At 41.7% G+C, this 14,205-nt stretch overlaps 1 long non-coding RNA gene across 1 annotated transcript; it reads left to right on the top strand.

Moving 5' to 3' along the window:
- The first annotated feature begins 339 nt into the window (after positions 1 to 339).
- Positions 340 to 812, top strand: LOC132670311 (uncharacterized). The gene is made up of 2 exons (XR_009606588.3): positions 340 to 463; positions 667 to 812. It is a non-coding gene; the product is annotated as an uncharacterized LOC132670311 (long non-coding RNA).
- The last annotated feature ends 13,393 nt before the right edge of the window (positions 813 to 14,205 follow it).

Genomic DNA, 14,205 nt, shown 5'->3' with positions numbered 1-14,205 from the left:
TAGTGATTCTGTGAAACCACCCTTCCTTGACCACAGCCAGTGGAGCTGGTTGGCCTGTCCCCTAATACACCACAGTTCCTCTTTCTTCTCTTATCGCCTTCTATATGCTCTATTAAGTCTCCTGCTAATCCTCCTTTACACTAAGACTTTCCATAGGTAGGGATTCTCCCAAATTCTAGCACAGTGTCTGGCATAGAATGGACACTCAGCTAAGGAATATCTGTCAAATTGAATTCATGAGAGACAGCTGCATGGTGCCTACTGCAATGGCCATTCATGGGGATGACCTAATAATGGCTTTAGCATTAGGAAGATTTTCAACCAAGTACTTTACAGGGTGGTTGATAGGAGAGGAGGGTCCAGAGGAGCACCAAGCATAGACTGGAAGAAGGATGCTACAACTGGCAAAGGGATAAGGGAACTCAAAGCTAGCGCTGCGGGCAATGGATTGAACCGGCCAAAGGTGAAGACAGACTTGAGGAGCGTGGGCTTGGAGAATGAGGAAGAGGCAGATTAGGTCATGAGGACTGGGGTAACAAGGATACCGGTGATGTTATCATCACCACTAGGGGTCAAGACAAGTTTGCAATGGGTAATTGATTATTGCAATTTTAACGCCATTATTTCTTTAATGATATTAATAATTCTATACCTTTTTTTTTGCAGAATCACTATGCAAATTCACATCGGCTTAAACGTAGCCAATAATATCAGAAAGGCAAATGCTTATCTTGTCTAAAAACATACTGTGTACAGGAAGCTGGTTTTCAACTTCTTAGATTATCTTCAAAATCCACACGTATTCTCACTCACTGTGTCCTGAAAGTTGAAATGTTATTTAAAGCCTTCAACAGTTTCTCCATTAAAAATTACACTCCTCAGGGGCACCTGGGGGGGGCTCAGTTGGTTGAGCGTCTGACTTCAGCTCGGGTCATGATCTCACGGTCCGTGAGTTCAGGCCCCACGTCGGGCTCTGGTGCTGACAGCTCAGAGCCTGGAGCCTGCTTCGGATTCTGTGTCTCCCTCTCTCTCTCTGCCCGTAATCCATTCGCATTCTGTCTCTGTCTCTCTCAAAGATAAATAAACATCAAAAAAAATTAAAAAAAAAATTACACTCCTCTTGAACTAAGCTCCAGAGAGGTAACACAAGAGTGGGAGGATTCTTTCCGTACTATCTAACGAAACAGTAAAACTATTACTAGACGTTTTAGATTTCACTTTCTGACTCAGTTCTCCACCCCTCAGGTTTTATTGCTCGAAACAATAAAGAATTGATTGAAGGGCTTTATTTGGAAATACGAGTATATAAGTTTTTACTATAGCTTAAGGGAGATGAAAGACCTTTAAAACACTGTCTATCTGTGATCAACTACACAGAAAAAAAACTAAGTTTAACATCGCCCAAAACTAACACCCTTGAAAAAAGAGAAGTATTCCCACCCAGCCTACAGAGGGCTTGTTAAAAATGTCATGAATAACTTATCAAGCTATTAGACAAAGTCATTCACAGTTAAATGGTTGAAGATAGACCTGTCATTAAACAACTGGGAAATCATCCACTGCATACTCAGTGTGTGGAGTGAAAAGGAAAACATTTGTAGTCACACTGAAAAAAAACGGGAGGCATTGGAAAATGTTATCCAGAGATGTAGAAAACTGACCAGTCTCTTTAATCCGCATCCATGAGCCACTCGGCAGGGAAAGAGGGTTTTCACTGCATTTCCTTTCTGCTCTCAACCAAAGCAGCACATGTCACAGCTACTTAATAACATGCTTCCTCAAAGTTTCTGAGTAATGAGATTGTCTGGGCAAGGAAAATAGAACATCATGCTCTCGCAAGGGCAACTGATCAGATGAAGGGAAACTGACCAGATGAAGCCACCGTGAGTCCTGCCTGCCCTGCCCACAGCAGGTCCCAGCCAAAGGGAGGCGGGACCTTCATAAGGGAACACTGGCCTCCGTGAAAACAGTCCCGACACTTACAATATAGAATACTCAGGAAAATGTCACGTGACCTCTACCCCCTTGACTGGGAGACGCCCAAGAAACTTCAGTCTTAGGGGAGCCAGAAGCTACAGGGCAGAATTGGTCGAAGGTGCCTCCATGTACTCTTCTCTCAGTCTTGCTCAGGAGAAAAGGCACCATCCTCCAAACAGCACTGGGAGTCCCTTTTGATCCCTGAACAATGACTTAGATATTCAATTCATGACTGCAAGGTTTGGGCTTGAAAGAGAATAATAAGCACATATCCATACATGACTACAGAGATAGAAACAAATATACTGCATATATGAACATCTATACACATATACACATATGTATAGGTGCACACAAACATGCACACACAGATGTATACACATGGGTACACACATATACTATATATACATATATGCAACTGCATATACATACGTATAGATGTATATAGAGAGAGTTATAGAAACACATATATATGCATATTTGCATCTGTAGATAAGCATGCATATACATACAAATAAATACATATACACACATGCATGGATTTACATATATACTGCCTGCATACAAATGTACACATACATACTTAAATACACAAAGCAGCTATATGTACTCATGCATTTACATACATACATGTTTTGTGTGTATATCATGTATATGCAAATGTATAGTATGTAAGCAATACAAAGCTCATAATAACCAGTATGTTTTATAAAACCCACGAAGGAGAACAGTTTCTCTTCTCCTGGAAGCACAAATCTATATACCCCTGTATTAAGCAGGTACTATCCTGGCTGGAGCAATGAATGAAATTGGAAATTGGAAAACTGTCATGGAAACCATGATTGTGTATGGTACCCAAATACTTTAAATTTGTTTAAGTTTATTTATATATATTGAGAGAGAGAAGGCACAGGTGGGGCAGAAAGAGAGAGAGGGAGAGAATCCCAGGCAGGCTCCACACTGTCAGTAAAGAACCCGATGCAGGGCTCTAACCCATGATCCGTGAAATCATGACCTGAGCCAATATCATGAGGCAGACACTTAACCGACTGAGCCACCAGGAGCTTGGGTACCCAAATATTTTAAAGAAAATGAGAAGTAGAGATTTATGAGTTGTAAAATGATTTGAGCAACAAACCTTATTTTTTTAACAGGGACCCCTTTGCAAGTCAATGAAAGTATGGGCTTTTTGTCTAAAATCTAAAATAAAATAAAATAAAAATGATACACACATAAGTATGTATATGAAGTCAGTCAGTCCCAGATCCCCCAAAGTTAAGAAAACTTTCCCTAAGGATTTTGTAAGTAGATTCTTCTAACCTCAAATTCCATCCCCCCAAAAGCACAAATTCATCAGGAAAATCTTGATCAAAGTACAAACCCTCCCCTCATTTGCATGATTGCAAGTCTCTGAATGTTATTTGTTATAACTCTCTAGGACTAAAATATATTAAATATACTCAGAAATAAACACGTGAGCAATTTTTTTAAAAAAATATCAGGAACCAGAGACCATGGTAAAATTTCTAACTCGAATTTGTAACATTTCTTATGGACTTGAAAAAGAGAAGAGTTAAATGTTACATAAGAAAAGCTTACATAGGATCTGTATGGTAGGAGGCATTTTATAACCTCAATATTAAATTACAGCCACAGAACACACGTTTAGACTCATCTACGTGGTCAAACCTTACATGGTGGAAAGGGCGCTAGGCAAATATTAGCATTTGCAAATGCAATTCCTTTCTTAGATCAGTAAAACACATCTCTTTCCTTTTTGAAATTTGGATCTGATTGCACTTCAAAGCCTTTCTCTGGGAGACCTCTAACTTGAAAGAAAAAATCAAACCATTCAAGGCAGAGGAGAAAAAGATTTTGTGCTGAGATTTGAAAAGAGCCACGAGGCAGAACTGCACTTATGCAGAGAGAAAGAACCACAGGGTACCCAATTCTGATGTTAGCGCTCACATCATCCAGGGTTTGCCCGTTTTAGAGGGCTACAACAGCAATCTCTAACCTTCAGAGCAACCGGCACTAACCTTGTCTGGCTACCCAGTAAACTACGTAAGTAACAGGAACAGCAAAGAAACAGTCTTGGACTTGAGGACGGAGGTGCATATAGACAGGGGGAGATGATTTTGTCCTAGTGACTGAGGATAGATTCTCCGGCGCCAGCTGGATAGGTGGCCAGCTCTGGAATTTGTTAGCTGGAAGTTACCATATCACTCAATACCCCATTCTCCTCTACTCCTGCCAGACAGGTATCTAGAAAGCAAATGGCATCCGCTACCCAGATGTAGTGCAATGCAATTAAGAATTTATCTTTCTCTGACAATTATAAGAGCAATCTTCAGAGGAAACCATCTCAACTTATAAGGATCCTACTTTATCTTAGAATTCCATTTTAACTAATGGTTTCTAAATTACTTGAGTGGAAAATTAAGAATGCAAAACTTCACTTAAGGATGCATTAGGAACAAAGTGCTTTTGCAGTAAAACTTTCATTAAGGAAGCTATGTACACATGCATTTAAAAATACACATCTATTTCTTCAGAATACAGGTAAAGAGATAAAGTAATCTGTTTGAATTATGATGTCTGGGACCATGCTGTGCTTATTAGACTTCGAAAATGGATAAATTTAGGATTTTTAAAAATCAGAGTTATCCAACAGTGAGTTCCGAATGCAACCATTTTCTCTCCCACCTTCCCATTTAAGGTCTAAATGACTTCTGTTTCAAAACATTTTGATTTGGTGGGGGTGAGGGTGGGGAGAGGAGGGAGATACTACTTTGTCAAAAACAGCATTGGAGAATTACTAAACAAAAGGCAAAATTTTTTAAATACCAAATGCCTTCTAGACCAGCACTGCTTAAACTTGAATGTCTGATGTACCTACGGATCACCTGAAGATCTTGTTAAGATGTGGATTCTGATTCAGTAGGTTTCGGGAGTGGCTCAAAAATCTTCATTTGTAACCAGTTCCCTGGGGACATCAATACTAACCAAGCTCCCAGGGCCACACTTGCAGGGTCAATGAACCAGAACAGTATCTCTCAGCCTGCCTTCTGTCACCTAACACATAAAGAACATGTCTAAGTGCACAGGAAGTACTTTCTGGAGGAGGGCCGGGGGCTCTCCAAATTCCCAGGAGGTGTGGTAAAATTTCACCCCGGTGCACTCAAGAAAACATAGTAGGCAAGACTTGTGACAATTATGTAGTTATAAGAAAATTTTCAGTTGGTGCTGATTTGAGACAGAAGTAAATCATTTGCAAAACTTACTACTTTATTACCATCAAACTGGTTAGCCTCCTGGCTATTACTGTTCCTTGGGAAAATTAAGAACCCTGATTAAATAAGTAAATACATTCCTGCCACCATTTATCCTTGAGCAACTCCACAACGTTGCTCACAGGAGAAGCACTTCATTGATAAATCAGTCTTTGAAAATGGGGGCAAATACCAGGCGACGATTAATTTAAGTCTCGTATAAATGTTAGAGATTCTTTTCCATTTCTAGGACACTTAATAAGCATGGCCTGCCTTTTCTGACTGGAAGACATGTAGTCCTTTCCCACCTTGGTTTCAGCTCTTCTGGAGGATGCCAGCTTCATTGAGGAAGGGGAACCATCCAAGAACACACAACTCACAACAAATTGTGTTTATACCACTCAGACCACTTTAAAAATGATCCATCCTAAATGTTCTCCAAAATTGGTGAAAATTTCTCCATTTATATGGAAACAGACACAGACATTTAATTTCACGTATTTCTCAACTCAACTCCCCCATTATTATTCAACGATTGTTGTGATGCTGTGCTGAGCACCCCCATTCTAAATTAGAGAATAAGATATATCCCATCACAATTGCGTTTACAGGATTAAGCTCGACAATGTCGGTCCCATATTAATATGCCTGTGTTTGGCACACAGTAGGCACACACAGAAAACTTTAATGGTGACATAAATCCAGAGACCCAATAAACCGTACTGCCTTAGAAAGTCCCAGCATGCTGAAACACATTCTCATCCCCGTGACAGGTACATGTCAGCTGTAACTCATTGAATTAATCGGGTTTTTCACTTAGATTCATCATTCTTAATGCAAAAGGCTGGAAGCGGGAAATTAAAACAGCCTCCTCCAGATCCTTTGTTCCAACAGTCCATAACTAACAAAATGACAACAATTCACTTAAGATCTATTTATCTACATCACAACACCGCTTACCACGGCGCGTGTCAGTGGGCACATTCCGTTCCTTATTTAAAATCCATCACTGGATCACCTTGTATTTAAATTTAGAATAAGACAGAGTATAATTTGAGAAAATGAGGATGCCCTAACAAATCTTCCTGTTGGTTCCCAAACTGGCCCCTGTACCCAGAGGTACAGGAGAAAGAGGAAGACAGAGGCAGGTCACTGTGGATGGACAGGTGGACGTTTTTAGCCAGCTAAGGAACTTTACGCCTGAGGCTTGTCATGGGGGTCCCAATGGAGGCGATCTCCCCACCACCTGCCAGAGTCTTACAGTTCCTAGAGAGGCGTCAATGGGGTTTAGTCAAATCTACGGTCCGGTCCAGAGCAGTGCTCACTATTGCTCTCTCAAGGCTGAGAACTTAAAAATGGCTCCAGGGCTAGGAAGCAGGAAAGGGTGGGCTTAGCGCACAACCCAAGGACAGGGGAGGGGCCAGCTTTCAGATCAGCCAGCAGGTGAGGAGTTCCCCTCTATGACCTCCTCTAACACTCCCTTCATCCGGCACCAGGATACAGTGCTAAAAAATGTTACAGCAAAGGGTCTTCTGGGGTATAATCAACTGAGAGTCCCAGAGTTTCCATGAGGTCACCCAAGGGCCACTAAAGGGTTGGAAACCATGTTGGAGAAAAGTAACAGAAGTGAGATAGATAGATAGATAGATAGATAGATAGATAGATAGATAGATAGATAGATAAAATCCAGAAAGGGCAATTTTTAAAAGAACAAGGCAATTTTAGATAGAGGAAGCTAGGCTATGATATTTGATCACGCTGAGCATTTTTTGTTCTGAGTCCATGTGAAGCCAAAATGGCTAGTCAGTTGCAAGTGTCACCTATAACAATAACAAAACAGGAGCAGTCATGACCTTCTCCTCAGCTTCTTGTTCCCACTAGTCCTGTGGACACAGTGTGGGCACTGTATGTGCTACCCATTCAAACAAGCATACACATAAAATGAAAACAGGTGAAGGCACTTGACACGAGAATGACCCTGAAACACCTCTCCTTCTGTCTAGTGCTTTCCATTTCCATTTTGACACACTCTCAAATAGTTTCTCCCGCTGCTTTCCTTCTTCTAGAACGAAGGAGAATTCTGACCTATGCTTCTCCCTGAAGAATCCAGGTGGCTCTCAAGGGAAAACCATCACAGCTTTCTCAACTCCATTTTCTGAAAGGATCAACACTCAATCTAGGTCAGCAATGACACAAGGAGGGGAAAAAGTGTTTATTTGCTACTTTGTCAGCGTGGCCTCTTGTCCTTGAAGAAATAAAAGCCCACTCTGGAGAAACACTTCAGAAAACCTCTATTCAAGGAACAATCGTGTACTCTTTTTCTTCTTCTTTCTTTTTTGAATTTTGTTTGTGCTTTGGTACTTGTCCACATATGTATTACTGTTGTTGTTGTTGTTGTTGTTGTTGTTGTTTTAATATATGTGGAAAACAAAATAATGGAGCAAAGTTTTGAGATCTGGGCCGGACAAGAATTGGGATTAAAGCTTTGAGAAACAGATGCTAATGTTGTGCGAACACTGATCTGTTGAGGAATTTTATTTAATTAAATGGTTGGATTGGTTACAACTCGGGGCTTTTTAAATGTTTAGTAGTCAGATAGTTTTCCCCTTTCTCTAAATGCCTGCGATGGAGAAGAATGGTATGGAGCAGACAAAGGAGAGCCCATACGGCAAGACAAGCAGGTAGTTGGCAGAAGAGGAGGGGGCCATTGGTATAGAGCCTTTCCTACCTCCACCTGCCCTCCCTAGGGTGAAGAGCCAACCCACAGAGGAAATTTCTCGGAGCACCTAACATCCCTGGTGTGATGCTGTCTGGGATGAAATTGCCTTTTCTGGATTAGCTCATATTCCACATGCAGTTCAGCCAAGGGAAGAGAGAATCTAAGGGCTGTGGACCCTGGCACAAAGCCATCCATGAACTGGGGCAGCATAAAGGGCTCAGAAAAATATGCGCCTGTGGCTTTCCAGAAAGAAAATCCCTCATCATCAAAAAAGAGGGGGAAAAAAAATCAGAGAAAGTTGACTCTGGCTTTGTTTGAGGAGTGTGGAAGCAATAATTTGGGATGTATTGAAAATGTCCCCATAGGTAATCAGAATCAATAATCATTAGGGGTGCCTGGGTAGCTCAGTCTCTGCTCTCAGCACAGAGCCCGCTTCAGATCCTGTCCCCCTCTCTCTCTGCCCCTCCCTCCCTCTCTCTCTCTCAAAAATAATTAAACATTTTTTAAAAGACCATATTTTCCATTAAAAAAAAAAAGAATCAATAATCATTCAACAACATGCACGTGTCTTGGTCCATACTTTAAACCAGAGGTTAGGGCGCCCAGGTGGCTCTGTCGGTTGAGCAGCCGACTTCGGCTCAGGTCACGATCTCGCGGGCCGTGAGTTCGAGCCCCACGTCGGGCTCTGTGCTGACCGCTCGGAGCCTGGAGCCTGTTTCAGACTCTGTGTCTCCCTCTCTCTGACCCTCCCCACTTCATGCTCCTTCTCTCCCTGTCTCAAAAATAAATAAACGTTAAAAAAAAAATTTTTTTTTTAAAAACCAGAGGTTACATCGTTGCACTATACGCTAACTCACTTGGATGTAAATTAAAAAAGTAACTTAAATACAAAATTAATTTTAAAAAAAACAAAAAATATATATGCTATGTTAAATGTTAACATAATACGGTCTCATACAGACATATTTCTTATGTGCCATCTTGAGACCACTCAGTCAGCTACTGAGGCCTCGACCTCAGTGTCCTTCTTTCTCTTAACCCTCCTACATCCACTCAAGTTCACAGCCCACTGATGTTGCCAAATCTGTCTTTTGCTTCTCTATCTCCCGCCGCCTGCGTTCCGCGTATCATCACGCCTTGTCTAGGACAAAAGCACGAGCCTCCTGCCTGCATCCCCCATTCTACCCTTTAGGACGAGCCACTGTGTGGGTCTGATGTGAAGGGGGAGCAGGGGTTGCTACCCCGCAATGCCTTTACTCCCCCAAAATAACGAACCCAGGCACCACGCTTTGTCCTCTCCCTAAAGGACATGTTTTTCAAATTTTGTCAATCACTCACCGTGTGCCAGCATTAGCCTTACCATCTTTTCTAAGATGATCATCGGGGGTTAATCCCCTACTTAAAACCTTTCATTTCAAAGCCTTTGAGACCATTGCTCTTAAGATAAAGGGAATCAAGTCCACACGACTTTTTACGTGGGCTATAGAGCTTTTACTGACGTTGGCCAACCACCTCTTCTTGCACTCACTGACTACATTCCTCTAAAATGTAGTCTAGCTCTAGGCACCCGATTTAGCCCTGTTCCGTGACTCAGCTGTACAGCTCTTTTCCGCAAACTTGCACCTCAAATATGCATTCCTGAATGCATTCGCCAGATGGGCACAACGCTTGTTAAATTCTCGTTAGGGACCCTGTTGTCTGCTATGGACCGTGGTGCACAGGAAACATTCGACTAATAGTCACTGAGTCATTTGAGTTGGACCTCAAAAGTTACAAATGCATTCCTCTGCTGACGTTCCCGATGCCTCTGAAGTGTTGGGAGTAGAGAGCATGGACGGGAGAAGAGGTAGAATGGATTCTGAAGATTCATGCCCTGACATTTATATTAAGAATCCGTCAGGGAGAGGGAACGAGCAGCGTATTGTGGCATTTACTCCACTGTGACTTTAAATGATATCCTTGTCAAGGAAAAGCATGTGGAGAATTACTTAGAATAAAATTATTAAAAAAAAAAAACAGATGCAACCATTAGCAAGAAGTTAATTTTGCTTTCAAATACTTGGTTAACTTCGGAGTTCGTGCGGATATGTTCATATGTATCTCTCTTTCAGAGTCAGATGGCAAAAGAAATATGAAAGGTGTGGAAATCATAAAGCTCTCTGTGGTAGAATACGATCGTTCTTGTGTGACAGGCTTGTGCCCCCCCCCCCCCACACACACACAGAGTACACAAAACTTCACTGTAAGTTTATTTTGCTTTTCTAGATCTTCTAAATTAGCGTTCGCATTACCTACCTAGTACACTGTGGGCACACATACGGTTAAAAAAAATCACGTTCCACTTGGGGTGTCTGGGTGGCTCAGTCGGTTAAACGTCCGGTTCTTATTTTCGACTCAGGTCATGACCTCGTGGTTCGTGAGTTCGAGCCCCACATGAGCTCTGCTCTGACAGCACAGAGCCTGCCTGGGCTTCTCTCTCTCCCTCTCTCTCTGCCCCTCCCCTGCTTGTACCTCCCCCCTCAAAATAAATAAATAAGCATCAAAAATATATTTAAAAATCATGTTCTTCGCATGCATACAATCTTCTGGTGGCTGCCCACTGAATCCAGAGCATGGGTCACCACGTCATTCACCATCACGGTCATTGTCATCTCTCCAGTCCCACCAACCACCACCCTTTACTCTACGACAAGAGGCTCCCTGCAATCCCCAGACCGCCTATGATCTTTTTAACCTCCTTGACATGATGCCTATTTCTTCCTCCACTTCCCCTTTCAGTATGCCTGCCTATTTAAAATGCTTCCTGTCTCTCAAAATGCCACTCCAACATCACTCCTCCTGTAAAACCTCACCACCGTAAACATCTCTTTTATCGGTTTGCCCCAGCCCTCTTCTTCCTTCTTACTTTGGGAAAACCCATTCCCTGTGGCTTAGTTGGATACTGCTCCCACACCCCCACGGACAGAGCCCAGGCTGGAAAATCAGAGACCTCAGTCCCCCCACTTTGCCCTGGTTCACCAGTCTCGGGCAGAAACTAGCAAGAGTTATAAAGGACCCTTTTTTTTTGCAGAGGAACTGGACCAACGGTGTGCAAAATGGAAAGCAAAGAATATAAAACAAGGTGACTCTCAAGGTGACTTGAGAAGCAGGATTTTTGTTTTAAAGAACAAGACAAAGGTACTGCTTCTGGAACCAGAGCTGGAAGTCAAAGAAAAGCCCTCAAGGCTGGTTTTGAAAGGCAACGATGAAGTGAAAGATCTGGAGGTCCTTCTGCTGTCTTACACCGTACATAAAAATCAACGAAAAATGGATTAAAGACCTGAAACAGTAAAACTCCTAGAAGAAAACACAGGCAGTGCGCTCCTTGACACGGGTCTTGGCAATGATTTTTTTGGATTTGACAACAAAAGCAGAGGCAATAAAAGCAAAAGTAAACAAGTTGGAAGTACATCAAATTAAAAGGCTTCGACACAGCAAAGAAAACCATCAAGGAAACGAAAAGGTGGCATACAGAATGGGAGAAAATATTAGCTAATCGTATATATAATAAGGGGTTAATATCCAAAATATATGAAGAACTTCACAACTCGATACAAAAAAAAATTTTTTTTAATGGGCAGAGGAACTAGATAGACATTTTTCCAAAACAGACATCCAACCGCCAACAGGTGCATGAAAGGTGCTCAGCACCACTAATCATCAGGGGAATGCGAATTAAAAGCACAATGAGATGTCACCTCGTTGAGAATGGCTATCATCAACAAGAAAAGAAATGCATGTTGGCCAGAATGTGGAGAGAAGGGAACCCTCGTGCCCTGTTGGTGGGGCGCCTGGGTGGCTCAGTCGGTTAAGCGTCTGACTTCAGCCCACGTCATGATCTCACGGTCCGTGAGTTTGAGCCCCACGTCGGGCTCTGTGCTGACAGCTCAGAACCTGGAGCCTGCTTCGGATTCTGTGTCTCCCTCTCTCTTTGCCCCTCTCCTGCTCATGCTCTGTCTCTCAAAAAGAAATAAACGTTAAAAAACTTTTTTAAAAAAAGGGAATCTAAACTGGTTCAAACACTATGGAAAACAGTATGGAGGTTCCTCAAAAAATTAAAAATAGAATTACCACATGATGCAGCAACCCCACACCTGGTACACATCCAAAGTAAACGAAAATAGGGCATCAAAGAGATAGCTGCGTGTCCATATTTATCACAGCATTATTCACAACAACCAAGTTGTGTGGTTTGGACACAACCCAAGTGTCTGTCATCGGATGAATGGATTAAAACAAGAGGTGGCAGGGGCACCTGGCTGGCTCAGTCGGTCGAGTATGCGAGTTCGAACCCCATGCTGAGCACAGATCTACCTCTAAAAAATATAGTATATATACACGATAGATTGTTATTAAATCTATCTATAGATTTAGTTTCTATATTATTAAAATATTATTCAGAAATACAATAAGAAAAAGACATCCTGCCATTTTTGACAACGTGAATGCACCTTGAAGGCATTATGCTAAGTGAAATAAGTCAGACAGAGAAAGGCAAATACTGCACGATACCATTTATATGCACAATCTAAAAAAGCCAAACTCATAGAAACAGAGACTAGAATGATGGTCACCAGAGGCTGGAGCATAGGGGCAAAGGGAACATGCTGGTCAAAGAGAATAAACTTCTAGCTATTAGATGGAAAAGTTCTGGGGATCTAATGTTCGGCATAGTGACTATAGTTAATACAATATAATACTGTCAATACAATAATACAATATATAGTCAATGAAATCATAATATTGTATCATATACTTGAAGGTTTCTAAGAAAGTAGATATTAAATGTTCTCACCACAAAAAGAAATGGTAATTATGTGATGTGATGATGCAGGTGTTAGCTAATTAGCTAATGCTATGGTGTAATATATAAATATATCAGCTCAACACATTGTACATTGTAAGCTTAACAATGTTGTATGTCGATTATATCTCAGTAAAGCTGGAAAAAAATTTTTTTAAAAAACATGCTTTATTTCCCAGCCAAAAAAAAAAAGGTCTGAAGGTCTTTGTGCTAAATGACCTGGCACTGGGGATCGACAAAAGTCCAGATGACCCTTGGGGCACCTGGGTGGCTCAGTCGGTTAAGTGTCCAACTTAGGCTCAGGTCATGATTTCACGGTTCATGAGTTCAAGCTGCGTGTCGGGCTCTGTGCTGACAGCTCAGAGCCTGGAGCCTGCTTCCGATTCTGTGTCTCCCTCTCTCACCATCCCTCCCCTGCTCATGAGTGTGCTTTCTCTCTCTCTCTCGAAAAATAAATAAACATAAAAAAAAAGTACAGTTGACCCTTGACCAACATGAGTTTGAATTGTGCGGGTCCACTTATACGTGGAGTTATTCAATAAACACAGTACAACACTGTAAATGTATGTTCTCCTCTTTATGATTTCCTTAATAATATTTTATTTTGTCTAGTTTAATGTATTATAAGAATATAGCATATCATATATATAGCACACAAAATATGTTGACCAACTGTTGATGTTATATTTAAGGCTTCCAGTCAACTGTAGGCTATTAGCAATTGGGAAGTTATACACAGATTCTTGACTATGAGGGGATCGGCATCCCTAACCCCCACATTGTAATCAAGCAGGCCTTCATACATAATGGCACAGCAGCATAGTGGGAAAGAGACAAGCTATAGAATACACAGACTCTGGAACTTTCCAGCTTCATCACTTTGAGTAAGACGTCTGAATTTTCTGAGCTTTAGTTTGCTCCATATTAAATGGGGATAATAATGTGACAAAAGCAGACTTTTGTAAGGATTATGAATGATAGACACAAACCACTTAGTTCCATGTCTGAAGCAAAGTAGTGTCTCCATAAATCCTAGGTTTCGTGACCATAATCTTTAAGGCAGGAAGGGCACATGGGTAATTAAGGCCGGTTAAGCGTCCAGTTCTTGATTTGGGCTCAGGTCATGATCTCAAAGTCCGTGGGTTCAAGCCCCGTGTTGGACTCTGAACTGATAGCATGAAGCCTGCTTGGGATTCTCTCTCTCTCTCTCTCTCTCTCTCTCTCTTTCTCTTCCCCTCCCCTGTGTTTCAAAATAAATAAGTAAACTTTTTAAAAACTACTTAAAAAACAGGGGCGTCTGATTGCCTCAGTCAGTTAAGTGTCTAACTTCCCCTCAGGTTCGAGCCCCGCATCGGGCTCTGTGCTGACAGCTCGGAGCCTGGAGCCTGCTTCAG

The sequence above is a fragment of the Panthera onca genome, chromosome A3 (assembly GCF_046562875.1).
Source record: "Panthera onca isolate mPanOnc1 chromosome A3, mPanOnc1 haplotype 2, whole genome shotgun sequence".
NCBI lineage: Eukaryota > Metazoa > Chordata > Mammalia > Carnivora > Felidae > Panthera > Panthera onca.
This window is presented reverse-complemented; position numbering and strand designations above follow the sequence as displayed.